At 35.4% G+C, this 19,901-nt stretch overlaps 54 non-coding genes across 54 annotated transcripts; all 54 read left to right on the forward strand.

Annotated features, from left to right (window-relative positions):
- Positions 1-399: 399 nt before the first annotated feature.
- On the forward strand, positions 400-471 carry Trnaw-cca (transfer RNA tryptophan (anticodon CCA)). The gene has a single exon. It is a non-coding gene; the product is annotated as a tRNA-Trp (tRNA).
- A 206-nt stretch (positions 472-677) lies between these two features.
- Positions 678-749, forward strand: Trnaw-cca (transfer RNA tryptophan (anticodon CCA)). The gene has a single exon. It is a non-coding gene; the product is annotated as a tRNA-Trp (tRNA).
- Positions 750-955: 206 nt separating this feature from the next.
- Positions 956-1,027, forward strand: Trnaw-cca (transfer RNA tryptophan (anticodon CCA)). The gene has a single exon. It is a non-coding gene; the product is annotated as a tRNA-Trp (tRNA).
- Positions 1,028-1,233: 206 nt separating this feature from the next.
- Positions 1,234-1,305, forward strand: Trnaw-cca (transfer RNA tryptophan (anticodon CCA)). Its single transcript has one exon. It is a non-coding gene; the product is annotated as a tRNA-Trp (tRNA).
- Positions 1,306-1,790: 485 nt separating this feature from the next.
- Trnaw-cca (transfer RNA tryptophan (anticodon CCA)) lies at positions 1,791-1,862 on the forward strand. Its single transcript has one exon. It is a non-coding gene; the product is annotated as a tRNA-Trp (tRNA).
- A 206-nt stretch (positions 1,863-2,068) lies between these two features.
- On the forward strand, positions 2,069-2,140 carry Trnaw-cca (transfer RNA tryptophan (anticodon CCA)). The gene has a single exon. It is a non-coding gene; the product is annotated as a tRNA-Trp (tRNA).
- Positions 2,141-2,346: 206 nt separating this feature from the next.
- Positions 2,347-2,418, forward strand: Trnaw-cca (transfer RNA tryptophan (anticodon CCA)). The gene has a single exon. It is a non-coding gene; the product is annotated as a tRNA-Trp (tRNA).
- Positions 2,419-2,624: 206 nt separating this feature from the next.
- Positions 2,625-2,696, forward strand: Trnaw-cca (transfer RNA tryptophan (anticodon CCA)). The gene has a single exon. It is a non-coding gene; the product is annotated as a tRNA-Trp (tRNA).
- Positions 2,697-2,902: 206 nt separating this feature from the next.
- Positions 2,903-2,974, forward strand: Trnaw-cca (transfer RNA tryptophan (anticodon CCA)). The gene has a single exon. It is a non-coding gene; the product is annotated as a tRNA-Trp (tRNA).
- A 206-nt stretch (positions 2,975-3,180) lies between these two features.
- Positions 3,181-3,252, forward strand: Trnaw-cca (transfer RNA tryptophan (anticodon CCA)). The gene has a single exon. It is a non-coding gene; the product is annotated as a tRNA-Trp (tRNA).
- A 483-nt stretch (positions 3,253-3,735) lies between these two features.
- Positions 3,736-3,807, forward strand: Trnaw-cca (transfer RNA tryptophan (anticodon CCA)). The gene has a single exon. It is a non-coding gene; the product is annotated as a tRNA-Trp (tRNA).
- Positions 3,808-4,013: 206 nt separating this feature from the next.
- Trnag-ccc (transfer RNA glycine (anticodon CCC)) lies at positions 4,014-4,085 on the forward strand. Its single transcript has one exon. It is a non-coding gene; the product is annotated as a tRNA-Gly (tRNA).
- Positions 4,086-4,291: 206 nt separating this feature from the next.
- Trnaw-cca (transfer RNA tryptophan (anticodon CCA)) lies at positions 4,292-4,362 on the forward strand. The gene has a single exon. It is a non-coding gene; the product is annotated as a tRNA-Trp (tRNA).
- A 206-nt stretch (positions 4,363-4,568) lies between these two features.
- Positions 4,569-4,640, forward strand: Trnaw-cca (transfer RNA tryptophan (anticodon CCA)). Its single transcript has one exon. It is a non-coding gene; the product is annotated as a tRNA-Trp (tRNA).
- Positions 4,641-4,846: 206 nt separating this feature from the next.
- Positions 4,847-4,918, forward strand: Trnaw-cca (transfer RNA tryptophan (anticodon CCA)). The gene has a single exon. It is a non-coding gene; the product is annotated as a tRNA-Trp (tRNA).
- Positions 4,919-5,124: 206 nt separating this feature from the next.
- Positions 5,125-5,195, forward strand: Trnaw-cca (transfer RNA tryptophan (anticodon CCA)). The gene has a single exon. It is a non-coding gene; the product is annotated as a tRNA-Trp (tRNA).
- Positions 5,196-5,401: 206 nt separating this feature from the next.
- Positions 5,402-5,473, forward strand: Trnaw-cca (transfer RNA tryptophan (anticodon CCA)). Its single transcript has one exon. It is a non-coding gene; the product is annotated as a tRNA-Trp (tRNA).
- Positions 5,474-5,679: 206 nt separating this feature from the next.
- Trnaw-cca (transfer RNA tryptophan (anticodon CCA)) lies at positions 5,680-5,751 on the forward strand. Its single transcript has one exon. It is a non-coding gene; the product is annotated as a tRNA-Trp (tRNA).
- A 206-nt stretch (positions 5,752-5,957) lies between these two features.
- Trnaw-cca (transfer RNA tryptophan (anticodon CCA)) lies at positions 5,958-6,029 on the forward strand. Its single transcript has one exon. It is a non-coding gene; the product is annotated as a tRNA-Trp (tRNA).
- A 206-nt stretch (positions 6,030-6,235) lies between these two features.
- Trnaw-cca (transfer RNA tryptophan (anticodon CCA)) lies at positions 6,236-6,307 on the forward strand. Its single transcript has one exon. It is a non-coding gene; the product is annotated as a tRNA-Trp (tRNA).
- Positions 6,308-6,513: 206 nt separating this feature from the next.
- Trnaw-cca (transfer RNA tryptophan (anticodon CCA)) lies at positions 6,514-6,585 on the forward strand. Its single transcript has one exon. It is a non-coding gene; the product is annotated as a tRNA-Trp (tRNA).
- Positions 6,586-6,791: 206 nt separating this feature from the next.
- Trnaw-cca (transfer RNA tryptophan (anticodon CCA)) lies at positions 6,792-6,863 on the forward strand. Its single transcript has one exon. It is a non-coding gene; the product is annotated as a tRNA-Trp (tRNA).
- A 484-nt stretch (positions 6,864-7,347) lies between these two features.
- Trnaw-cca (transfer RNA tryptophan (anticodon CCA)) lies at positions 7,348-7,419 on the forward strand. Its single transcript has one exon. It is a non-coding gene; the product is annotated as a tRNA-Trp (tRNA).
- Positions 7,420-7,903: 484 nt separating this feature from the next.
- Trnaw-cca (transfer RNA tryptophan (anticodon CCA)) lies at positions 7,904-7,975 on the forward strand. Its single transcript has one exon. It is a non-coding gene; the product is annotated as a tRNA-Trp (tRNA).
- Positions 7,976-8,181: 206 nt separating this feature from the next.
- Trnaw-cca (transfer RNA tryptophan (anticodon CCA)) lies at positions 8,182-8,253 on the forward strand. The gene has a single exon. It is a non-coding gene; the product is annotated as a tRNA-Trp (tRNA).
- Positions 8,254-8,736: 483 nt separating this feature from the next.
- On the forward strand, positions 8,737-8,808 carry Trnaw-cca (transfer RNA tryptophan (anticodon CCA)). The gene has a single exon. It is a non-coding gene; the product is annotated as a tRNA-Trp (tRNA).
- A 206-nt stretch (positions 8,809-9,014) lies between these two features.
- Positions 9,015-9,086, forward strand: Trnaw-cca (transfer RNA tryptophan (anticodon CCA)). The gene has a single exon. It is a non-coding gene; the product is annotated as a tRNA-Trp (tRNA).
- Positions 9,087-9,570: 484 nt separating this feature from the next.
- Positions 9,571-9,642, forward strand: Trnaw-cca (transfer RNA tryptophan (anticodon CCA)). The gene has a single exon. It is a non-coding gene; the product is annotated as a tRNA-Trp (tRNA).
- A 206-nt stretch (positions 9,643-9,848) lies between these two features.
- Trnaw-cca (transfer RNA tryptophan (anticodon CCA)) lies at positions 9,849-9,920 on the forward strand. The gene has a single exon. It is a non-coding gene; the product is annotated as a tRNA-Trp (tRNA).
- Positions 9,921-10,126: 206 nt separating this feature from the next.
- On the forward strand, positions 10,127-10,198 carry Trnaw-cca (transfer RNA tryptophan (anticodon CCA)). Its single transcript has one exon. It is a non-coding gene; the product is annotated as a tRNA-Trp (tRNA).
- Positions 10,199-10,404: 206 nt separating this feature from the next.
- Trnaw-cca (transfer RNA tryptophan (anticodon CCA)) lies at positions 10,405-10,476 on the forward strand. The gene has a single exon. It is a non-coding gene; the product is annotated as a tRNA-Trp (tRNA).
- Positions 10,477-10,682: 206 nt separating this feature from the next.
- On the forward strand, positions 10,683-10,754 carry Trnaw-cca (transfer RNA tryptophan (anticodon CCA)). Its single transcript has one exon. It is a non-coding gene; the product is annotated as a tRNA-Trp (tRNA).
- A 206-nt stretch (positions 10,755-10,960) lies between these two features.
- On the forward strand, positions 10,961-11,032 carry Trnaw-cca (transfer RNA tryptophan (anticodon CCA)). Its single transcript has one exon. It is a non-coding gene; the product is annotated as a tRNA-Trp (tRNA).
- Positions 11,033-11,238: 206 nt separating this feature from the next.
- Trnaw-cca (transfer RNA tryptophan (anticodon CCA)) lies at positions 11,239-11,310 on the forward strand. Its single transcript has one exon. It is a non-coding gene; the product is annotated as a tRNA-Trp (tRNA).
- A 206-nt stretch (positions 11,311-11,516) lies between these two features.
- On the forward strand, positions 11,517-11,588 carry Trnaw-cca (transfer RNA tryptophan (anticodon CCA)). The gene has a single exon. It is a non-coding gene; the product is annotated as a tRNA-Trp (tRNA).
- A 206-nt stretch (positions 11,589-11,794) lies between these two features.
- On the forward strand, positions 11,795-11,866 carry Trnaw-cca (transfer RNA tryptophan (anticodon CCA)). The gene has a single exon. It is a non-coding gene; the product is annotated as a tRNA-Trp (tRNA).
- A 206-nt stretch (positions 11,867-12,072) lies between these two features.
- Positions 12,073-12,144, forward strand: Trnaw-cca (transfer RNA tryptophan (anticodon CCA)). The gene has a single exon. It is a non-coding gene; the product is annotated as a tRNA-Trp (tRNA).
- Positions 12,145-12,350: 206 nt separating this feature from the next.
- On the forward strand, positions 12,351-12,422 carry Trnaw-cca (transfer RNA tryptophan (anticodon CCA)). The gene has a single exon. It is a non-coding gene; the product is annotated as a tRNA-Trp (tRNA).
- Positions 12,423-12,906: 484 nt separating this feature from the next.
- On the forward strand, positions 12,907-12,978 carry Trnaw-cca (transfer RNA tryptophan (anticodon CCA)). Its single transcript has one exon. It is a non-coding gene; the product is annotated as a tRNA-Trp (tRNA).
- A 484-nt stretch (positions 12,979-13,462) lies between these two features.
- Trnaw-cca (transfer RNA tryptophan (anticodon CCA)) lies at positions 13,463-13,534 on the forward strand. Its single transcript has one exon. It is a non-coding gene; the product is annotated as a tRNA-Trp (tRNA).
- Positions 13,535-13,740: 206 nt separating this feature from the next.
- Positions 13,741-13,812, forward strand: Trnaw-cca (transfer RNA tryptophan (anticodon CCA)). Its single transcript has one exon. It is a non-coding gene; the product is annotated as a tRNA-Trp (tRNA).
- Positions 13,813-14,295: 483 nt separating this feature from the next.
- Positions 14,296-14,367, forward strand: Trnaw-cca (transfer RNA tryptophan (anticodon CCA)). The gene has a single exon. It is a non-coding gene; the product is annotated as a tRNA-Trp (tRNA).
- A 206-nt stretch (positions 14,368-14,573) lies between these two features.
- On the forward strand, positions 14,574-14,645 carry Trnaw-cca (transfer RNA tryptophan (anticodon CCA)). Its single transcript has one exon. It is a non-coding gene; the product is annotated as a tRNA-Trp (tRNA).
- Positions 14,646-15,129: 484 nt separating this feature from the next.
- Trnaw-cca (transfer RNA tryptophan (anticodon CCA)) lies at positions 15,130-15,201 on the forward strand. Its single transcript has one exon. It is a non-coding gene; the product is annotated as a tRNA-Trp (tRNA).
- A 206-nt stretch (positions 15,202-15,407) lies between these two features.
- Positions 15,408-15,479, forward strand: Trnaw-cca (transfer RNA tryptophan (anticodon CCA)). Its single transcript has one exon. It is a non-coding gene; the product is annotated as a tRNA-Trp (tRNA).
- Positions 15,480-15,685: 206 nt separating this feature from the next.
- Positions 15,686-15,757, forward strand: Trnaw-cca (transfer RNA tryptophan (anticodon CCA)). Its single transcript has one exon. It is a non-coding gene; the product is annotated as a tRNA-Trp (tRNA).
- Positions 15,758-16,240: 483 nt separating this feature from the next.
- Positions 16,241-16,312, forward strand: Trnaw-cca (transfer RNA tryptophan (anticodon CCA)). The gene has a single exon. It is a non-coding gene; the product is annotated as a tRNA-Trp (tRNA).
- A 206-nt stretch (positions 16,313-16,518) lies between these two features.
- Positions 16,519-16,590, forward strand: Trnaw-cca (transfer RNA tryptophan (anticodon CCA)). The gene has a single exon. It is a non-coding gene; the product is annotated as a tRNA-Trp (tRNA).
- A 484-nt stretch (positions 16,591-17,074) lies between these two features.
- Positions 17,075-17,146, forward strand: Trnaw-cca (transfer RNA tryptophan (anticodon CCA)). Its single transcript has one exon. It is a non-coding gene; the product is annotated as a tRNA-Trp (tRNA).
- A 206-nt stretch (positions 17,147-17,352) lies between these two features.
- Positions 17,353-17,424, forward strand: Trnaw-cca (transfer RNA tryptophan (anticodon CCA)). Its single transcript has one exon. It is a non-coding gene; the product is annotated as a tRNA-Trp (tRNA).
- Positions 17,425-17,630: 206 nt separating this feature from the next.
- On the forward strand, positions 17,631-17,702 carry Trnaw-cca (transfer RNA tryptophan (anticodon CCA)). The gene has a single exon. It is a non-coding gene; the product is annotated as a tRNA-Trp (tRNA).
- A 1,040-nt stretch (positions 17,703-18,742) lies between these two features.
- Positions 18,743-18,814, forward strand: Trnaw-cca (transfer RNA tryptophan (anticodon CCA)). Its single transcript has one exon. It is a non-coding gene; the product is annotated as a tRNA-Trp (tRNA).
- A 206-nt stretch (positions 18,815-19,020) lies between these two features.
- Positions 19,021-19,092, forward strand: Trnaw-cca (transfer RNA tryptophan (anticodon CCA)). Its single transcript has one exon. It is a non-coding gene; the product is annotated as a tRNA-Trp (tRNA).
- Positions 19,093-19,576: 484 nt separating this feature from the next.
- Trnaw-cca (transfer RNA tryptophan (anticodon CCA)) lies at positions 19,577-19,648 on the forward strand. The gene has a single exon. It is a non-coding gene; the product is annotated as a tRNA-Trp (tRNA).
- Positions 19,649-19,901: the final 253 nt, after the last annotated feature.

Raw genomic sequence — 19,901 nt, forward strand, 5'->3', positions numbered from 1 at the left:
ATCCTGGTTTTACAATGAATTATTATTCTGAGACGTTATTGTAATGTACAATATTAAATTTTTTGTACGATACAGATTCATAAGTATTGTAAGAATGCAATAATAAGAGCGGTTGGCTTACGGCCTTGTGGCGCAATGGGAGCGCGTCTGACTCCAGAGCAGTAGGTTACGTGTTCGAATCACGTCGGGGTCAAAAGCGTTCCCTTTTAGTTGAAGGATGCCATTTATTTTATAAATGTATCATCAAAGATTATCAGTCTTCCATTGCAATTAATGCAATCCTGGTTTTACAATGAATTATTATTCTGAGATGTTATTGTAATGTACAATATTAAATTTTTTGTACGGTACAGATTCATAAGTATTTTAAGAATGCAATAATAAGAGTGGTTGGCTTACGGCCTTGTGGCGCAATGGTAGCGCGTCTGATTCCAGATCAGAAGGTTACGTGTTCGAATCACGTCGGGGTCAAAAGCGTTCCCTTTTATTTGAAGGATGCCATTTATTTTATAAATGTATCATCAAAGATTATCAGTCTTCAATGGCAATTAATGCAATCCTGGTTTTACAATGAATTATTATTCTGAGACGTTATTGTAATGTACAATATTACATTTTTTGTACGGTACAGATTCATCAGTATTTTAAGAATGCAATAATAAAAGAGGTTGGCTTACGGCCTTGTGGCACAATGGTAGCGCGTCTGACTCCAGATCAGAAGGTTACGTGTTCGAATCACGTCGGGGTCAAAAGCGTTCCCTTTTATTTGAAGGATGCCATTTATTTTATAAATTTATCATCAAAGATTATAAGTCTTCAATGGCAATTAATGCAATCCTGGTTTTACAATGAATTATTATTCTGAGACGTTATTGTAATGTACAATATTAAATTTTTTGTACGGTACAGATTCATAAGTATTTTAAGAATGCAACAATGAGAGTGGTTGGCTTACGGCCTTTTGGCGCAATGGTAGCGCGTCTGACTCCAGATCAGAAGGTTACGTGTTCGAATCACGTCGGGGTCAAAAGCGTTTCCTTTTATTTGAAGGATGCTATTTATTTTATAAATGTATCATCCAAGATTATCAGTCTTCAATGGCAATTAATGCAATCCTGGTTTTACAATGAATTATTATTCTGAGACGTTATTGTAATGTACAATATTAAATTTTTTGTACGGTACAGATTCATAAGTATTGTAAGAATGCAATAATAAGAGTGGTTGGCTTACGGCCTTCTGGCGCAATGGTAGCGCGTCTGACTCCAGATCAGAAGATTACGTGTTCGAATCACGTCGGGGTCAAAAGCGTTCCCTTTTATTTGAAGGATGCCATTTATTTTATAAATGTATCATCAACGATTATAAGTCTTCCATGGCAATTAATGCAATCCTGGTTTTACAATGAATTATTATTCTGAGACGTTATTGTAATGTACAATATTAAATCTTTCGTACGGTACAGATTCATAAGTATTTTAAGAATGCAATTATACGAGTGGTGGGCTTACGGCCTTGTGGCGCAATGGTAGCGCTTCTTACTCCAGATCAGAAGCTTACGTGTGCGAATCACCTCGGGGTAAAAAGCGTTCCCTTTTTGTTTGAAGGATTCCATTTATTTTATAAATGTATCATCAAAGATTATAAGTCTTCAATGGCAATTAATGCAATCCTGGTTTTACAATGAATTATTATTCTGAAATGTTACTCTAATGTACAATATTAAATTTTTTGTACGGTACAGATTCATAAGTATTTTAAGAATGCAATAATGAGAGTGGTTGGCTTACGGCCTTGTGGCGCAATGGTAGCGCGTCTGACTCCAGATCAGAAGGTTACGTGTTCGAATAACGTCGGGGTCAAATGCGTTCCCTTTTATTTGAAGGATGCCATTTATTTTATAAATGTATCATCAAAGATTATAAGTCTTCAATGGCAATTAATGCAATCCTGGTTTTACAATGAATTATTATTCTGAGATGTTACTCTAATGTACAATATTAAACTTTTTGTACGGTACAGATTAATAAGTATTTTAAGAATGCAATAATGAGAGTGGTTGGCTTACGGCCTTGTGGCGCAATGGTAGCGCGTCTGACTCCAGATCAGAAGGTTACGTGTTCGAATCACGTCGGGGTCAAAAGCGTTCCCTTTTATTTGAAGGATGCCATTTATTTTATAAATGTATCATCAAAGATTATCAGTCTTCAATGGCAATTAATGCAATCCTGGTTTTACAATGAATTATTATTCTGAGATGTTACTGTAATGTACAAGATTAAATTTTTTGTACGGTACAGATTCATAAGTATTTTAAGAATGCAATAATAAGAGTGGTTGGCTTACGGCCTTCTGGCGCAATGGTAGCGCGTCTGACTCCAGATCAGAAGGTTACGTGTTCGAATCACGTCGGGGTCAAAAGCGTTCCCTTTTATTTGAAGGATGCCATTTATTTTATAAATGTATCATCAAAGATTATAAGTCTTCAATGGCAATTAATGCAATCCTGGTTTTACAATGAATTATTATTCTGAGACGTTATTGTAATGTACAATATTAAATTTTTTGTACGGTACAGATTCATAAGTATTTTAAGAATGCAATAATAAGAGTGGATGGCTTACGGCCTTGTGGCGCAATGGTAGCGAGTCTGCCTCCAGATCAGAAGGTTACGTGTTCGAATCACGTCGGGGTCAAAAGCGTTCCCTTTTATTTGAAGGATGCCATTTATTTTATAAATGTATCATCAAAGATTATCAGTCTGCAATGGCAATTAATGCAATCCTGGTTTTACAATGAATTATTATTCTGAGATGTTACTGTAATATACAATATTAAATTTTTTGTACGGTACAGATTCATAAGTATTTTAAGAATGCAATAATAAGAGTGGTTAGCTTACGGCCTTGTGGCGCAATGGTAGCGCGTCTGACTCCAGATCAGAAGGTTACGTGTTCGAATCACGTCGGGGTCAAAAGCGTTCCCTTTTATTTGAAGGATGCCATTTATTTTATAAATGTATCATCAAAGATTATCAGTCTTCCATGGCAATTAATGCAATCCTGGTTTTACAATGAATTATTATTCTGAGATGTTACTGTAATGTACAATATTAAATTTTTTGTACGGTACAGATTCATAAGTATTTTAAGAATGCAATAATAAGAGTGGTTGGCTTACGGCCTTGTGGCGCAATGCCAGCGCGTCTGACTCCAGATCAGAAGGTTACGTGTTCGAATCACGTCGGGGTCAAAAGCGTTCCCTTTTATTTGAAGGATGCCATTTATTTTATAAATGTATCATCAAAGATTATAAGTCTTCAATGGCAATTAATGCAATCCTGGTTTTACAATGAATTATTATTCTGAGACGTTATTGTAATGTACAATATTAAGTTTTTTGTACGGTACAGATTCATAAGTATTTTAAGAATGCAATAATAAGGGTGGTTGTCTTACGGCCTTGTGGCGCAATGGTAGCGCGTCTGACTCCAGATCAGAAGGTTACGTGTTCGGATCAGGTCCGGTCAAAATCGTTCCCTTTTATTTGAAGGATGCCATTTATTTTATAAATGTATCATCAAAGATAATCAGTCTTCAATGGCAAATAATGCAATCCTGGTTTTACAATGAATTATTATTCTGAGATGTTACTGTAATGTACAATATTAAATTTTTTGTACGGTACAGATTCATAAGTATTTTAAGAATTCAATAATAAGAGTTGTTAGCTTACGGCCTTGTGGCGCAATGGTAGCGCGTCTGACTCCAGATCAGAAGGTTACGTGTTCGAATCACGTCGGGGTCAAAAGCGTTCCCTTTTATTTGAAGGATGCCATTTATTTTATAAATGTATCATCAAAGATTATCAGTCTTCCATGGCAATTAATGCAATCCTGGTTTTACAATGAATTATTATTCTGAGATGTTACTGTAATGTACAATATTAAATTTTTTGTACGGTACAGACTCATAAGTATTTTAAGAATGCAATAATAAGAGTGGTTGGCTTACGGCCTTATGGCGCAATTGCAGCGCGTCTGACTCCCGATCAGAAGGTTACGTGTTCGAATCACGTCGGGGTCAAAAGCGTTCCCTTTTATTTGAAGGATGCCATTTATTTTATAAATGTATCATCAAAGATTATAAGTCTTCAATGGCAATTAATGCAATCCTGGTTTTACAATGAATTATTATTCTGAGACGTTATTGTAATGTACAATATTAAATTTTTTGTACGGTACAGATTCATAAGTATTTTAAGAATGCAATAATAAGAGTGGTTGGCTTACGGCCTTGTGGCGCAATGGTAGCGCGTCTGACTCCAGATCAGAAGGTTACGTGTTCGAATCACGTCCGGTCAAAATCGTTCCCTTTTATTTGAAGGATGCCATTTATTTTATAAATGTATCATCAAAGATAATCAGTCTTCGATGGCAAATAATGCAATCCTGGTTTTACAATGAATTATTATTCTGAGATGTTACTGTAATGTACAATATTAAATTTTTTGTACGGTACAGATTCATAAGTATTTTAAGAATGCAATAATAAGAGTGGTTAGCTTACGGCCTTGTGGCGCAATGGTAGCGCGTCTGACTCCAGATCAGAAGGTTACGTGTTCGAATCACGTCGGGGTCAAAAGCGTTCCCTTTTATTTGAAGGATGCCATTTATTTTATAAATGTATCATCAAAGATTATCAGTCTTCCATGGCAATTAATGCAATCCTGGTTTTACAATGAATTATTATTCTGAGATGTTACTGTAATGTACAATATTAAATTTTTTGTACGGTACAGATTCATAAGTATTGTAAGAATGCAATAATAAGAGTGGTTGGCTTACGGCCTTGTGGCGCAATTGCAGCGCGTCTGACTCCAGATCAGAAGGTTACGTGTTCGAATCACGTCGGGGTCAAAAGCGTTCCCTTTTATTTGAAGGATGCCATTTATTTTATAAATGTATCATCAAAGATTATAAGTCTTCAATGGCAATTAATGCAATCCTGGTTTTACAATGAATTATTATTCTGAGACGTTATTGTAATGTACAATATTAAATTTTTTGTACGGTACAGATTCATAAGTATTTTAAGAATGCAATAATAAGAGTTGATTGCTTACGGCCTTGTGGCGCAATGGTAGCGCGTCTGACTCCAGATCAGAAGGTTACGTGTTCGAATCACGTCCGGTCAAAATCGTTCCCTTTTATTTGAAGGATGCCATTTATTTTATAAATGTATCATCAAAGATTATCAGTCTTCAATGGCAATTAATGCAATCCTGGTTTTACAATGAATTATTATTCTGAGATGTTACTGTAATGTACAATATTAAATTTTTTGTACGGTACAGATTCATAAGTATTTTAAGAATGCAATAATTAGAGTGGTGGGCTTACGGCCTTGTGGCGCAATGGTAGCGCGTCTGACTCCAGATCAGAAGGTTACGTGTTCGAATCACGTAGGGGTCAAATGCGTTCTCTTTTATTTGAAGGATGCCATTTATTTTATAAATGTATCATCAAAGATTATAAGTCTTCAATGGCAATTAATGCAATCCTGGTTTTACAATGAATTATTATTCTGAGACGTTATTGTAATGTACAATATAAAATTTTTTGTACGGTACAGATTCATAAGTATTTTAAGAATGCAATAATAAGATAGGTTAGCTTACGGCCTTGTGGCGCAATGGTAGCGCGTCTGACTCCAGATCAGAAGGTTACGTGTTCGAACAACGTCGGGGTCAAAAGCGTACCCTTTTATTTGAAGGATGCCATTTATTTTATAAATATATCATCAAAGATTATCAGTCTTCAATGGCAATTAATGCAATCCTGGTTTTACAATGAATTATTATTCTGAGATGTTACTGTAATGTACAATATTAAATTTTTTGTACGGTACAGATTCATAAGTATTTTAAGAATGAAATAATGAGAGTGGTTGGCTTACGGCCTTGTGGCGCAATGGTAGCGCGTCTGACTCCAGATCAGAAGGTTACGTCTTCGAATCACGACGGGGTCAAAAGCGTTCCCTTTTATTTGAAGGATGCCATTTATTTTATAAACGTATCATCAAAGATTATCAGTCTTCCATGGCAATTAATGCAATCCTGGTTTTACAATGAATTATTATTCTGAGACGTTATTGTAATGTACAATATTAAATTTTTTGTACGGTACAGATTCATAAGTATTTTAAGAATGCAATAATAAGAGTGGTTGGCTTACGGCCTTGTGGCGCAATGGAAGCGCGTCTGACTCCAGATCACAAGGTTACGTGTTCGAGTCACGTAAGGGTCAAATGCGTTCTCTTTTATTTGAAGGATGCAATTTATTTTATAAATGTATCATCAAAGATTATAAGTCTTCAATGGCAATTAATGCAATCCTGGTTTTTCAATGAATTATTATTCTGAGACGTTATTGTAATGTACAATATTAAATTTTTTGTACGGTACAGATTCATAAGTATTTTAAGAATGCAATAATAGGAATGGTTGGCTTACGGCCTTGTGGCGCAATGGTAGCGCGTCTGACTCCAGATCAGAAGGTTACGTGTTCGAATCACGTCGGGGTCAAAAGCGTTCCCTTTTATTTGAAGGATGCCATTTATTTTATAAATGTATCATCAAAGATTATCAGTCTTCAATGGCAATTAATGCAATCCTGGTTTTACAATGAATTATTATTCTGAGACGTTATTGTAATGTACAATATTAAATTTTTTGTACGGTACAGATTCATAAGTATTTTAAGAATGCAATAATAGGAATGGTTGGCTTACGGCCTTGTGGCGCAATGGTAGCGCGTCTGACTCCAGATCAGAAGGTTACGTGTTCGAATCACGTCGGGGTCAAAAGCGTTCCCTTTTATTTTAAGGATGCCATTTATTTTATAAATGTATCATCAAAGATTATCAGTCTTCAATGGCAATTAATGCAATCCTGGTTTTACAATGAATTATTATTCTGAGACGTTATTGTAATGTACAATATTAAATTTTTTGTACGGTACAGATTCATAAGTATTTTAAGTATGCAATAATAAGAGAGGTTAGCTTACGGCCTTGTGGCGCTATGGTAGCGCGTCTGACTCCAGATCAGAAGGTTACGTGTTCGGAACACGTCGGGGTCAAATGCGTTCTCTTTTATTTGAAGGATGCGATTTATTTTATAAATGTATCATCAAAGATTATCAGTCTTCCATGGCAATTAATGCAATCCTGGTTTTACAATGAATTATTATTCTGAGATGTTACTGTAATGTACAATATTAAATTTTTTGTACGGTACAGATTCATAAGTATTTTAAGAATGCAATAATGAGAGCGGTTGGCTTACGGCCTTGTGGCGCAATGGTAGCGCGTCTGACTCCAGATCAGAAGGTTACGTGTTCGAATCACGTCGGGGTCAAAAGCGTTCCCTTTTATTTGAAGGATGCCATTTATTTTATAAATGTATCATCAAAGATTATAAGTCTTCAATGGCAATTAATGCAATCCTGGTTTTACAATGAATTATTATTCTGAGACGTTATTGTAATGTACAATATTAAATCTTTCGTACGGTACAGAATCATAAGTATTTTAAGAATGCAATAATAAGAGTGGTTGGCTTACGGCATTGTGGCGCAATGGTAGCGCTTCTTACTCCAGATCAGAAGGTTACGTGTTCGAATCACGACGGGGTCAAAAGCGTTCCCTTTTATTTGAAGGATGCCATTTATTTTATAAATGTATCATCAAAGATTATCAGTCTTCAATGGCAATTAATGCAATCCTGGTTTTACAATGAATTATTATTCTGAGATGTTACTGTAATGTACAATATTAAATTTTTTGTACGGTACAGGTTCATAAGTATTTTAAGAATGCAATAATAAGAGTGGTTGGCTTACGGCTTTGTGGCGCAATGCTAGCGCGTCTGACTCCAGATCAGAAGGTTACGTGTTCGAATCACGTCGGGGTCAAAAGCGTTCCCTTTTATTTGAAGGATGCCATTTATTTTTTTTATGAATCATCAAAGATTATAAGTCTTCAATGGCAATTAATGCAATCCTGGTTTTACAATGAATTATTATTCTGAGACGTTATTGTAATGTACAATATTAAATTTTTTGTACGGTACACAGTCATAAGTATTTAAAGAATGCTATAAGAAGAGAGGTTAGCTTACGGCCTTGTGGCGCAATGGTAGCGCGTCTGACTCCATATCAGAAGGTTACGTGTTCGGATCACGTCGGGGTCAACCGCGTTCTCTTTTATTTGAATGATGCCATTTATTTTATAAATGTATCATCAAAGATTATCAGTCTTCCATGGCAATTAATGCAATCCTGGTTTTACAATGAATTATTATTCTGAAATGTTACTGTAATGTACAATATAAAATTTTTTGTACGGTATAGATTCATAAGTATTTTAAGAATGCAATAAAAAGAGTGGTTGGCTTACGGCCTTGTGGGTCAATGGTAGCGCGTCTGACTCCAGATCAGAAGGTTACGTGTTCGAATCACGTCCGGTCAAAAGCGTTCCGTTTTATTTGAAGGATGCCATTTATTTTATAAATGTATCATCAAAGATTATCAGTCTTCAATGGCAATTAATGCAATCCTGGTTTTACAATGAATTATTATTCTGAGATGTTACTCTAATGTACAATATTAAATTTTTTGTACGGTACAGATTAATAAGTATTTTAAGAATGCAACAATGAGAGTGGTTGGCTTACGGCCTTGTGGCGCAATGGTAGCGCGTCTGACTCCATATCAGAAGGTTACGTGTTCGAATCACGTCGGGGTCAAAAGCGTTCCCTTTTATTTGAAGGATGCCATTTATTTTATAAATGTATCATCAAAGATTATCAGTCTTCAATGGCAATTAATGCAATCCTGGTTTTACAATGAATTATTATTCTGAGATGTTACTGTAATGTACAATATTAAATTTTTTGTACGGTACAGATTCATAAGTATTTTAAGAATGCAATAATAAGCGGTTTTGGCTTACGGCATTGTGGCGCAATGGTAGCGCGTCTGACTCCAGATTAGAAGGTTACGTGTTCGAATCACGTCGGGGTCAAAAGCGTTCCCTTTTATTTGAAGGATGCCATTTATTTTATAAATGTATCATCAAAGATTATAAGTCTTCAATAGCAATTAATGCAATCCTGGTTTTACAATGAATTATTATTCTGAGACGTTATTGTAATGTAAAATATTAAACTTTTTGTACGGTGCAGATTCATAAGTATTTTAAGAATGCAATAACAAGGGAGGTTAGCTTACGGCCTTGTGGGTCAATGGTAGCGCGTCTGACTCCAGATCAGAAGGTTACTTGTTCGGATCACGTCGGGGTCAAATGCGTTCTATTTTATTAGAAGGATGCCATTTATTTTATAAATGTATCATCAAAGATTATCAGTCTTCCATGGCAATTAATGCAATCCTGGTTTTACAATGAATTATTATTCTGAAATGTTACTGTAATGTACAATATTAAATCTTTCGTACGGTACAGATTCATAAGTATTTTAAGAATGCAATAATACGAGTGGTTGGCTTACGGCCTTGTGGCGCAATGGTAGCGCGTCTGACTCCAGATCAGAAGGTTACGTGTTCGAATCACGTAGGGGTCAAAAGCGTTCCCTTTTATTTGAAGGATGCCATTTATTTTATAAATGTATCATCAAAGTTTATCAGTCTTCCATGGCAATTAATGCAATCCCGGTTTTACAATGAATTATTATTCTGAGATGTAACTGTAATGTACAATATTAAATTTTTTGTACGGTACAGATTCATAAGTATTTTAAGAATGCAATAATAAGAGTGGTTGGCTTACGGCCTTGTGGCGCAATGGTAGCGCGTCTGACTCCAGATCAGAAGGTTACGTGTTCGAATCACGTAGGGGTCAAATGCGTTCTCTTTTATTTGAAGGATGCCATTTATTTTATAAATGTATCATCAAAGATTATCAGTCTGCAATGGCAATTAATGCAATCCTGGTTTTACAATGAATTATTATTCTGAGACGTTATTGTAATGTACAATATAAAATTTTTTGTACGGTACAGATTCATAAGTATTTTAAGAATGCAATAATAAGAGAGGTTAGCTTACGGCCTTGTGGCGCAATGGTAGCGCGTCTGACTCCAGATCAGAAGGTTACGTGTTCGAACCACGTCGGGGTCAAAAGCGTACCCTTTTATTTGAAGGATGCCATTTATTTTATAAATATATCATCAAAGATTATCAGTCTTCAATGGCAATTAATGCAATCCTGGTTTTACAATGAATTATTATTCTGAGATGTTACTGTAATGTACAATATTAAATTTTTTGTACGGTACAGATTCATAAGTATTTTAAGAATGAAATAATGAGAGTGGTTGGCTTACGGCCTTGTGGCGCAATGGTAGCGCGTCTGACTCCAGATCAGAAGGTTACGTCTTCGAATCACGACGGGGTCAAAAGCGTTCCCTTTTATTTGAAGGATGCCATTTATTTTATAAACGTATCATCAAAGATTATCAGTCTTCAATGGCAATTAATGCAATCCTGGTTTTACAATGAATTATTATTCTGAGACGTTATTGTAATGTACAATATTAAATTTTTTGTACGGTACAGATTCATAAGTATTTTAAGAATGCAATAATAAGAGTGGTTGGCTTACGGCCTTGTGGCGCAATGGAAGCGCGTCTGACTCCAGATCACAAGGTTACGTGTTCGAGTCACGTAAGGGTCAAATGCGTTCTCTTTTATTTGAAGGATGCAATTTATTTTATAAATGTATCATCAAAGATTATAAGTCTTCAATGGCAATTAATGCAATCCTGGTTTTTCAATGAATTATTATTCTGAGACGTTATTGTAATGTACAATATTAAATTTTTTGTACGGTACAGATTCATAAGTATTTTAAGAATGCAATAATAGGAATGGTTGGCTTACGGCCTTGTGGCGCAATGGTAGCGCGTCTGACTCCAGATCAGAAGGTTACGTGTTCGAATCACGTCGGGGTCAAAAGCGTTCCCTTTTATTTGAAGGATGCCATTTATTTTATAAATGTATCATCAAAGATTATCAGTCTTCAATGGCAATTAATGCAATCCTGGTTTTACAATGAATTATTATTCTGAGACGTTATTGTAATGTACAATATTAAATTTTTTGTACGGTACAGATTCATAAGTATTTTAAGAATGCAATAATAGGAATGGTTGGCTTACGGCCTTGTGGCGCAATGGTAGCGCGCCTGACTCCAGATCAGAAGGTTACGTGTTCGAATCACGTCGGGGTCAAAAGCGTTCCCTTTTATTTGAAGGATGCCATTTATTTTATAAATGTATCATCAAAGATTATCAGTCTTCAATGGCAATTAATGCAATCCTGGTTTTACAATGAATTATTATTCTGAGACGTTATTGTAATGTACAATATTAAATTTTTTGTACGGTACAGATTCATAAGTATTTTAAGAATGCAACAATGAGAGTGGTTGGCTTACGGCCTTGTGGCGCAATGGTAGCGCGTCTGACTCCATATCAGAAGGTTACGTGTTCGAATCACGTCGGGGTCAAAAGCGTTCCCTTTTATTTGAAGGATGCCATTTATTTTATAAATGTATCATCAAAGATTATCAGTCTTCAATGGCAATTAATGCAATCCTGGTTTTACAATGAATTATTATTCTGAGATGTTACTGTAATGTACAATATTAAATTTTTTGTACGGTACAGATTCATAAGTATTTTAAGAATGCAATAATAAGCGGTTTTGGCTTACGGCATTGTGGCGCAATGGTAGCGCGTCTGACTCCAGATTAGAAGGTTACGTGTTCGAGTCACGTAAGGGTCAAATGCGTTCTCTTTTATTTGAAGGATGCAATTTATTTTATAAATGTATCATCAAAGATTATAAGTCTTCAATGGCAATTAATGCAATCCTGGTTTTTCAATGAATTATTATTCTGAGACGTTATTGTAATGTACAATATTAAATTTTTTGTACGGTACAGATTCATAAGTATTTTAAGAATGCAATAATAGGAATGGTTGGCTTACGGCCTTGTGGCGCAATGGTAGCGCGTCTGACTCCAGATCAGAAGGTTACGTGTTCGAATCACGTCGGGGTCAAAAGCGTTCCCTTTTATTTGAAGGATGCCATTTATTTTATAAATGTATCATCAAAGATTATCAGTCTTCAATGGCAATTAATGCAATCCTGGTTTTACAATGAATTATTATTCTGAGACGTTATTGTAATGTACAATATTAAATTTTTTGTACGGTACAGATTCATAAGTATTTTAAGAATGCAATAATAGGAATGGTTGGCTTACGGCCTTGTGGCGCAATGGTAGCGCGCCTGACTCCAGATCAGAAGGTTACGTGTTCGAATCACGTCGGGGTCAAAAGCGTTCCCTTTTATTTGAAGGATGCCATTTATTTTATAAATGTATCATCAAAGATTATCAGTCTTCAATGGCAATTAATGCAATCCTGGTTTTACAATGAATTATTATTCTGAGACGTTATTGTAATGTACAATATTAAATTTTTTGTACGGTACAGATTCATAAGTATTTTAAGTATGCAATAATAAGAGAGGTTAGCTTACGGCCTTGTGGCGCTATGGTAGCGCGTCTGACTCCAGATCAGAAGGTTACGTGTTCGGAACACGTCGGGGTCAAATGCGTTCTCTTTTATTTGAAGGATGCGATTTATTTTATAAATGTATCATCAAAGATTATCAGTCTTCCATGGCAATTAATGCAATCCTGGTTTTACAATGAATTATTATTCTGAGATGTTACTGTAATGTACAATATTAAATTTTTTGTACGGTACAGATTCATAAGTATTTTAAGAATGCAATAATGAGAGCGGTTGGCTTACGGCCTTGTGGCGCAATGGTAGCGCGTCTGACTCCAGATCAGAAGGTTACGTGTTCGAATCACGTCGGGGTCAAAAGCGTTCCCTTTTATTTGAAGGATGCCATTTATTTTATAAATGTATCATCAAAGATTATAAGTCTTCAATAGCAATTAATGCAATCCTGGTTTTACAATGAATTATTATTCTGAGACGTTATTGTAATGTACAATATTAAATCTTTCGTACGGTACAGAATCATAAGTATTTTAAGAATGCAATAATAAGAGTGGTTGGCTTACGGCATTGTGGCGCAATGGTAGCGCTTCTTACTCCAGATCAGAAGGTTACGTGTTCGAATCACGACGGGGTCAAAAGCGTTCCCTTTTATTTGAAGGATGCCATTTATTTTATAAATGTATCATCAAAGATTATCAGTCTTCAATGGCAATTAATGCAATCCTGGTTTTACAATGAATTATTATTCTGAGACGTTATTGTAATGTACAATATTAAATTTTTTGTACGGTACAGGTTCATAAGTATTTTAAGAATGCAATAATAAGAGTGGTTGGCTTACGGCTTTGTGGCGCAATGCTAGCGCGTCTGACTCCAGATCAGAATGTTACGTGTTCGAATCACGTCGGGGTCAAAAGCGTTCCATTTTATTTGAAGGATGCCATTTATTTTTTTTATGAATCATCAAAGATTATAAGTCTTCAATGGCAATTAATGCAATCCTGGTTTTACAATGAATTATTATTCTGAGACGTTATTGTAATGTACAATATTAAATTTTTTGTACGGTACACAGTCATAAGTATTTAAAGAATGCTATAAGAAGAGAGGTTAGCTTACGGCCTTGTGGCGCAATGGTAGCGCGTCTGACTCCATATCAGAAGGTTACGTGTTCGGATCACGTCGGGGTCAAATGCGTTCTATTTTATTTGAATGATGCCATTTATTTTATAAATGTATCATCAAAGATTATCAGTCTTCCATGGCAATTAATGCAATCCTGGTTTTACAATGAATTATTATTCTGAAATGTTACTGTAATGTACAATATTAAATTTTTTGTACGGTATAGATTCATAAGTATTTTAAGAATGCAATAAAAAGAGTGGTTGGCTTACGGCCTTGTGGGTCAATGGTAGCGCGTCTGACTCCAGATCAGAAGGTTACGTGTTCGAATCACGTCCGGTCAAAAGCGTTCCGTTTTATTTGAAGGATGCCATTTATTTTATAAATGTATCATCAAAGATTATCAGTCTTCAATGGCAATTAATGCAATCCTGGTTTTACAATGAATTATTATTCTGAGATGTTACTCTAATGTACAATATTAAATTTTTTGTACGGTACAGATTAATAAGTATTTTAAGAATGCAACAATGAGAGTGGTTGGCTTACGGCCTTGTGGCGCAATGGTAGCGCGTCTGACTCCATATCAGAAGGTTACGTGTTCGAATCACGTCGGGGTCAAAAGCGTTCCCTTTTATTTGAAGGATGCCATTTATTTTATAAATGTATCATCAAAGATTATCAGTCTTCAATGGCAATTAATGCAATCCTGGTTTTACAATGAATTATTATTCTGAGATGTTACTGTAATGTACAATATTAAATTTTTTGTACGGTACAGATTCATAAGTATTTTAAGAATGCAATAATAAGCGGTGTTGGCTTACGGCATTGTGGCGCAATGGTAGCGCGTCTGACTCCAGATTAGAAGGTTACGTGTTCGAATCACGTCGGGGTCAAAAGCGTTCCCTTTTATTTGAAGGATGCCATTTATTTTATAAATGTATCATCAAAGATTATAAGTCTTCAATAGCAATTAATGCAATCCTGGTTTTACAATGAATTATTATTCTGAGACGTTATTGTAATGTACAATATTAAACTTTTTGTACGGTGCAGATTCATAAGTATTTTAAGAATGCAATAACAAGGGAGGTTAGCTTACGGCCTTGTGGGTCAATGGTAGCGCGTCTGACTCCAGATCAGAAGGTTACTTGTTCGGCTCACGTCGGGGTCAAATGCGTTCTATTTTATTAGAAGGATGCCATTTATTTTATAAATGTATCATCAAAGATTATCAGTCTTCCATGGCAATTAATGCAATCCTGGTTTTACAATGAATTATTATTCTGAAATGTTACTGTAATGTACAATATTAAATTTTTTGTACGGTACAGATTCATAAGTATTTTAAGAATGCAATAATAAGAGTGGTTGGCTTACGGCCTTGTGGCGCAATGGTAGCGCGTCTGACTCCAGATCAGAAGGTTACGTGTTCGAATCACGTCGGGGTCAAAAGCGTTCCCTTTTATTTGAAGGATACCATTTATTTTATAAATGTATCATCAAAGATTATAAGTCTTCAATGGCAATTAATGCAATCCTGGTTTTACAATGAATTATTATTCTGAGACGTTATTGTAATGTACAATATTAAATTTTTTGTACGGTACAGATTCATAAGTATTTTAAGAATGCAATAATAAGAGTGGTTGGCTTACGGCCTTGTGGCGCAATGGTAGCGCGTCTGACTCCATATCAGAAGGTTACGTGTTCGAATCACGTCGGGGTCAAAAGCGTTCCCTTTTATTTGAAGGATGCCATTTATTTTATAAATGTATCATCAAAGATTATAAGTCTTCAATGGCAATTAATGCAATCCTGGTTTTACAATGAATTATTATTCTGAGACGTTATTGTAATGTACAATATTAAATTTTTTGTACGGTACACAGTCATAAGTATTTAAAGAATGCTATAAGAAGAGAGGTTAGCTTACGGCCTTGTGGCGCAATGGTAGCGCGTCTGACTCCAGATCAGAAGGTTTCGTGTTCGGATCACGTCGGGGTCAAATGCGTTCTCTTTTATTTGAAGGATGCCATTTATTTTATAAATGTATCATCAAAGATTATCAGTCTTCCATGGCAATTAATGCAATCCTGGTTTTACAATGAATTATTATACTGAAATGTTACTGTAATGTACAATATTAAATTTTTTGTACGGTACAGATTCATATGTATTTTAAGAATGCAATAAAAAGAGTGGTTGGCTTACGGCCTTGTGGGTCAATGGTAGCGCGTCTGACTCCAGATCAGAAGGTTACGTGTTCGAATCACGTCCGGTCAAAAGCGTTCCGTTTTATTTGAAGGATGCCATTTATTTTATAAATGTATCATCAAAGATTATCAGTCTTCAATGGCAATTAATGCAATCCTGGTTTTACAATGAATTATTATTCTGAGATGTTACTCTAATGTACAATATTAAATTTTTTGTACGGTACAGATTAATAAGTATTTTAAGAATGCAACAATGAGAGTGGTTGGCTTACGGCCTTGTGGCGCAATGGTAGCGCGTCTGACTCCAGATCAGAAGGTTACGTGTTCGAATCACGTCGGGGTCAAAAGCGTTCCCTTTTATTTGAAGGATGCCATTTATTTTATAAATGTATCATCAAAGATTATCAGTCTTCAATGGCAATTAATGCAATCCTGGTTTTACAATGAATTATTATTCTGAGATGTTACTGTAATGTACAATATTAAATTTTTTGTACGGTACAGATTCATAAGTATTTTAAGAATGCAATAATAAGCGGTGTTGGCTTACGGCATTGTGGTGCAATGGTAGCGCGTCTGACTCCAGATTAGAAGGTTACGTGTTCGAATCACGTCGGGGTCAAAAGCGTTCCCTTTTATTTGAAGGATGCCATTTATTTTATAAATGTATCATCAAAGATTATAAGTCTTCAATAGCAATTAATGCAATCCTGGTTTTACAATGAATTATTATTCTGAGACGTTATTGTAATGTACAATATTAAACTTTTTGTACGGTGCAGATTCATAAGTATTTTAAGAATGCAATAACAAGGGAGGTTAGCTTACGGCCTTGTGGGTCAATGGTAGCGCGTCTGACTCCAGATCAGAAGGTTACGTGTTCGGATCACGTCGGGGTCAAATGCGTTCAATTTTATTTGAAGGATGCCATTTATTTTATAAATGTATCATCAAAGATTATCAGTCTTCCATGGCAATTAATGCAATCCTGGTTTTACAATGAATTATTATTCTGAGATGTTACTGTAATGTACAATATTAAATTTTTTGTACGGTACAGATTCATAAGTATTTTAAGAATGCAATAATAAGAGTGGTTGGCTTACGGCCTTGTGGCGCAATGGTAGCGCGTCTGACTCCAGATCAGAAGGTTACGTGTTCGAATCACGTCGGGGTCAAAAGCGTTCCCTTTTATTTGAAAGATGCCATTTATTTTATAAATGTATCATCAAAGATTATAAGTCTTCAATGGCAATTAATGCAATCCTGGTTTTACAATGAATTATTATTCTGAGACGTTATTGTAATGTTCAATATTAAATTTTTTGTACGGTACAGATTCATAAGTATTTTAAGAATGCAATAATAAGAGTGGTTGGCTTACGGCCTTGTGGCGCAATGGTAGCGCGCCTGACTCCATATCAGAAGGTTACGTGTTCGAATCACGTCGGGGTCAAAAGCGTTCCCTTTTATTTGGAGGATGCCATTTATTTTATAAATGTATCATCAAAGATTATCAGTCTTCAATGGCAATTAATGCAATCCTGGTTTTACAATGAATTATTATTCTGAGACGTTATTGTAATGTGCAATATTAAATTTTTTGTACGGTACACAGTCATAAGTATTTAAAGAATGCTATAAGAAGAGAGGTTAGCTTACGGCCTTGTGGCGCAATGGTAGCGCGTCTGACTCCAGATCAGAAGGTTACGTGTTCGGATCACGTCGGGGTCAAATGCGTTCTCTTTTATTTGAAGGATGCCATTTATTTTATAAATGTTTCATCAAAGATTATCAGTCATCCATGGCAATTAATGCAATCCTAATTTTAAAATGAATTATTATTCTGAAATGTTACTGTAATGTACAATATTAAATTTTTTGTATGGTACAGATTCATAAGTATTTTAAGAATGCAATAAAAAGAGTGGTTTTGCTTACGGCCTTGTGGGTCAATGGTAGCGCGTCTGACTCCAGATCAGAAGGTTACGTGTTCGAATCACGTCCGGTCAAAAGCGTTCCGTTTTATTTGAAGGATGCCATTTATTTTATAAATGTATCATCAAAGATTATCAGTCTTCAATGGCAATTAATGCAATCCTGGTTTTACAATGAATTATTATTCTGAGATGTTACTCTAATGTACAATATTAAATTTTTTGTACGGTACAGATTCATAAGTATTTTAAGAATGCAATAATAAGCGGTGTTGGCTTACGGCATTGTGGCGCAATGGTAGCGCGTCTGACTCCAGATTAAAAGGCTACGTGTTCGAATCACGTCGGGGTCAATAGCGTTCCCTTTTATTTGAAGGATGCCATTTATTTTATAAATGTATCATCAAAGATTATAAGTCTTCAATAGCAATTAATGCAATCCTGGTTTTACAATGAATTATTATTCTGAGACGTTATTGTAATGTACAATATTAAACTTTTTGTACGGTGCAGATTCATAAGTATTTTAAGAATGCAATAACTAGGGAGGGTAGCTTACGGCCTTGTGGGTCAATGGTAGCGCGTCTGACTCCAGATCAGAAGGTTACGTGTTCGGATCACGTCGGGGTCAAATGCGTTCAATTTTATTTGAAGGATGCCATTTATTTTATAAATGTATCATCAAAGATTATCAGTCTTCCATGGCAATTAATGCAATCCTGGTTTTACAATGAATTATTATTCTGAGATATTACTGTAATGTACAATATTAAATTTTTTGTACGGTACAGATTCATAAGTATTTTAAGAATGCAATAATAAGAGTGGTTGGCTTACGGCCTTGTGGCGCAATGGTAGCGCGTCTGACTCCAGATCAGAAGGTTACGTGTTCGAATCACGTCGGGGTCAAAAGCGTTCCCTTTTATTTGAAGGATGCCATTTATTTTATAAATGTATCATCAAAGATTATAAGTCTTCAATGGCAATTAATGCAATCCTGGTTTTACAATGAATTATTATTCTGAGACGTTATTGTAATGTACAATATTAAATTTTTTGTACGGTACAGATTCATAAGTATTTTAAGAATGCAATAATAAGAGTGGTTGGCTTACGGCCTTGTGGCGCAATGGTAGCGCGTCTGACTCCATATCAGAAGGTTACGTGTTCGAATCACGTCGGGGTCAAAAGCGTTCCCTTTTATTTGAAGGATGCCATTTATTTTATAAATGTATCATCAAAGATTATAAGTCTTCAATGGCAATTAATGACATCCTGGTTTTACAATAAATTATTATTCTGAGACGTTATTGTAATGTGCAATATTAAATTTTTTGTACGGTACACAGTCATAAGTATTTAAAGAATGCTATAAGAAGAGAGGTTAGCTTACGGCCTTGTGGCGCAATGGTAGCGCGTCTGACTCCAGATGAGAAGGTTTCGTGTTCGGATCACGTCGGGGTCAAATGCGTTCTCTTTTATTTGAAGGATGCCATTTATTTTATAAATGTATCATCAAAGATTATAAGTCTTCAATGGCAATTAATGCAATCCTGGTTTTACAATGAATTATTATTCTGAGACGTTATTGTAATGTACAATATTAAATTTTTTGTACGGTACACAGTCATAAGTATTTAAAGAATGCTATAAGAAGAGAGGTTAGCTTACGGCCTTGTGGCGCAATGGTAGCGCGTCTGACTCCAGATCAGAAGGTTACGTGTTCGGATCACGTCGGGGTCAAATGCGTTCTCTTTTATTTGAAGGATGCCATTTATTTTATAAATGTTTCATCAAAGATTATCAGTCTTCCATGGCAATTAATGCAATCCTGGTTTTACAATGAATTATTATTCTGAAATGTTACTGTAATGTACAATATTAAATTTTTTGTACGGTACAGATTCATAAGTATTTTAAGAATGCAATAAAAAGAGTGGTTGGCTTACGGCCTTGTGGGTCAATGGTAGCGCGTCTGACTCCAGATCAGAAGGTT

Source organism: Euprymna scolopes, chromosome 6, assembly GCF_053919585.1.
Source record: "Euprymna scolopes isolate OS-2025 chromosome 6, ASM5391958v1, whole genome shotgun sequence".
In the NCBI taxonomy this organism is placed as follows: Eukaryota; Metazoa; Mollusca; class Cephalopoda; order Sepiida; family Sepiolidae; genus Euprymna; species Euprymna scolopes.